This window comes from Loa loa (genome assembly GCF_000183805.2).
Source record: "Loa loa unplaced genomic scaffold supercont3.334, whole genome shotgun sequence".
NCBI lineage: Eukaryota > Metazoa > Nematoda > Chromadorea > Rhabditida > Onchocercidae > Loa > Loa loa.
This window is the reverse complement of record NW_018108514.1, coordinates 50397-54838: the sequence shown is the minus strand read 5'-3', so window position 1 is coordinate 54838 and position 4442 is coordinate 50397.

Sequence of the window (4442 nt, the reverse complement as noted above, 5' to 3'; positions counted from 1 at the left end):
ATCTATTAGTCAGATTATCAGATAATCAGTAATACTCATATATAAAATAATCAAATATCTAACAATCAGATTATCAGGCAATCAATAATACTCATTTTAAGATAATCAAATATCTCATAATCAGATTATTTGAATTATATAATGATTTACAATTAATTTAATTTTACTTTCTATATCATTTTAATTAATTTTGCCGAAGTTATCTATTATCTTGAACTTAATCAATAAATTGAAGCTATGTAAATTTTGAATGAAAATTTAAATTATAATCGAAATTACTTAAATTTTTTCTACAATAAATATGTATTACTTAAAATCAATAGAATCACTAAAATTTATTTGATGTTACCGATATTAAAGGAGCATAAATATAATGAGGAAAGAAAAATCTATTCCGTGTCTAATTTACGTGATCATTTACGTTTACGTGATCAAGCCTTCTGAACCATTCTTGACCAACATTTATCGCTCACTTAGTTTATGAAACTGTACAATGCACTAATATAAAAAGTTCAAAGGGCAAAATGATCAACTTTGACCCATTATGTGCTTTTTTTTTTTTCAAAATGATAATGAAAGTTGAAAAAAAAAATTGTCTAAACAAATCTTTTTTCAAAATTTTCCATGTTTTATTTTGTTCTTTAAAGAAACAAAAAAAAAAAAAAATTTGAAATGAAATTTTTCACAAAATAAAATTTGTGATATAGGGGAAAGTTTGAGCTACCGGACATGAGATGAAGTGACCGGCAAAACTAAAAGTAATGGTCATCGTGTTGTAACCTGCCAATAATTGTCAGGTTGATAAAGTAGCCTTTATTGAGTGAGGACAAATAAAAATATACTGAGAGAGGCGTGAAAAGTTGTTAAATAAGTGAAAAATATAAGAAATAGAAAAAGAGAGAGAGAGAGAATGAATGAATGAAAGGGAAAAAAAGCAGGTAAAAGGTATAAGTGATGATGAATTTGAACCCGATATACATTGATTTAAAATAGATCAAAGGATGCCGTAAATTGCAATCAAATTAGAGTATCAATAAAAATGTCAACGGACAAGTTGACATGTCATATTGATAAAAGGCAATACTGCCATCATTAATATTTCATCTTTTTTCTAACACAATTTTTCCTACCAATTATCAAATGGCTATTTATCGCTTTGTTGTTAGATCTAATTGTCATTAATTAATTTTTAGGACTTAATTTTATGTAATTTTGTTTAATTTAATTAATGTAATATTAAGCGTAGGAAAACAAAAAGCAAGGGAGAAAAAAGAGAAGTGAACAGAAAAGTTTATAAAATAATAAAAGGATAAATCTTAAATTTTTTGTTGAAGCCAAATTTAAAGTATAACTGTATTGAAAGTAATTAATATTCAAATATCATCAAAATTAATTATAATTAGAATTAAAAGCTTGTGCATTAATTGGGTATTCATTTACATATAATTGGAGAATAATTAGTTATGCGATTAATTAGTTAAATTAGGAAGGATATGCAAATGCAATATTTTTCCAGTTGTAAAATCTTTGAATTATTTGTTAACTTTAAACTTTATCAAAAATTGATAAAAAAATTAAATTAACTTGAATTTTTTTTTCCAAATATTGGCAGATAAAAAGAAATATCATTTTTTTTTTACATTTAATCATATAGGTATAATCCATATGATTTGTTAAATTATCATAATTTACTAAATTATCACAACTGATTCTTTGAATTATCACAATTTACTCTCTTCCCTCTCTCTCTCCGTCTCTCTCTCCCTCTCTCCCTTTCTCTTCTTTTTTGTCAAAAATATCTGAAATAATCTTTGAATGAAATCTTGCTTAGATTAATTTGAATTTAAAATTCAATCAAATAAATTTTATGCTTCATTTTAAACCATTTCATCTTTTTTTTCCATCAATTTACCCAATTCATTTATCTTTCAGAGTAATACTAAATGAAAATTTAAGTATCATTTATAACTTGAATTTTATAACGATTGTCATTTTCAAGTATTCCATTATCAAATACTACGATTTAGTAATATCTATATTAACATATTTATATGTTTAAGTTAATCTATATCCACGACGTCTTTTCACTTTCCTGAAATGCATAAAACCGGAAATGCATATCATAATTATTAATATTCTTATAATAAAATTTACTCCTGAAATATCATTATCCATTATTGCAGTAATTATCTGGAATATTTCATTAATTAGCATAAATTTTTGCTAAATCAGCTTATACTATTTTTTGAACGATTATTTTATTTCATGATCAAAATTATCCTGAATGATAAAATCGGAAAATCAAACCGGAATGAATTCATCATCCCGAAACATACCACAAAATATATAATAATTTGCATCAAAATTTTATTGAAAAAAAATTATTGATTTAAAAGTTTCACAATTAACCAATTAATTTTGTTTTCCTTTTAGTTGACCTCAAATTACAGTATACCGAAAATTCAACAATGTTATCATCCTTTGTCATTCATTCTCTTATTGCTATTATATTAGGAAGAAAAAGTATGGTTGAAAAAGAGATAGGTAAGTAGCGGTTAGATCAAAGTAAATGTGATTACAAATATTCCGTATGTGTACATTAAACATATTGTTTTAGCTTAATCTTATACTTTACCACCAGGTACGCATTTAAATTGTCACCAATAAGTTTGTCATCTGCTATAAAATCTTTCCTTATTGATTGAGCAAAAAGAAAAATTTGATGTAAAATTTAAAATAATTTCGAAAAAAAAAGAGAAGGTAGAGAAATAATGAAAATTAATTTATTAATTAAAAATACAAATTAAATTTTACCGAATTAATTTATTACATGCGGAAAAATAATAATTATAATTTTAGTTTTACTGATAATTTTATTAATTAATTCCTTTCCTATCCTTCCTTCTGATAATGCTAAAAAATTTTATCAATTCATATTATACAAAGAGTATATGTATTAAACAAACATATCTGTATAAGTTATATTGTATAGATAATTTCTACACGTTTATTTTGACGTATACGTAAATGACGTAATAAAAAGAAGAAAATAATGCTACTGATAGTGATATGCTACTGATAGTAGATAATGCTATTGAATAAGTTATGCATTATTCAAAAATTATAATGAAATTAATTACGTGTAGATTCAATAAATCACGCGAAAAAAAAAAAACCGACACGTAAACATGTCACATTTGCAACGTACAATGGTAATAGTTACAAATAAATGGACATTTTTGGTACCTTTCGTATTACCTCTGGATTGAATCTACACGTACCTCTGGTACCTCTGGTACCTCTGGATCCATTGGTGTAATAATAATAGTTTGCATGTAATTTGACACCTCTGGCACCTATGACATATTTTATTGAAGGAAAAAAAAAGAATTTTTACGTAATATTTTAATTATATTTGATGTCAAATTTATAAATACGAAAATATTTCATTTATAAAAATTACATTTCGCATTGTTATTGCTGTTGCATTTTTTTTTTCATTTTTTGATTTTCATGATTTGTCAAGAATTGTTTTCAAAAAAAAAAATTGATAAATTGCAGATGACACAGATGACAAATGACAATTTAAGTAAAAATTATAGTTATGTTAATTTACTCAATCAATAAACATCTCTTTCGCTCATTTTTATTTATTTTCATTCCTTTTTTTTTTATTTAATATTTTTTTAATATTTTTCGTAATTTAATTTTCGAATTATTTCAATTAAATATATTTTCAAATAATAATAATAATTTATTGCATTTTAAATGTTACCTTAAATAAACCGATTGATATATCAATTTTTTTTGGATTTTTTTATCAAAATGATCAATTGTAAATTTCGAAATTATCAATATTTTTTTCCACATATTTCATATTAAATAAATATTTTTGTGAAATTTTTTTAAAAAAAAAGGGAAAGAATTTTTTCCTTTTTATTAAAATAAATTTTTTCCTCTTAAAATACCAATTCTTCATCTTTTTTTTTTCCTTTTTTTGAAAAAAAAAAAAACATACCAATAATTAATAAAAAAATTAAACAAAAAATAAAAAATGGAAATAATTTAAATTAAAAAAAAAAAATAAGACAAAGTTAATCAAATAAGTGTAAACAATTAAAGTATAACTTTAAAAAAAAAAAAGAAGACAAGTAATAATTAAAATTTCAAAAAAAAAAAGATAAATTAAATGATAATAATTAAAGCATATACTTTTAACAAAGAATGTTAACCAAAAATGCGCAAATGTTAGAAGCTGCTAAATAGTGTATTAGTTCATCAATTTAAATGTTAATCCAATACGAGCAATGTTCTTTCCATCATTGTACAACCAATAAATATTCATTGTTGACAATGCCTTCTGGCCAATAAAATCCTTTAACCTTAAAGCCAATTGCGCCATCTTCTTTTCTTTTTTTTTACACCTATTTCTTTCTTACCTT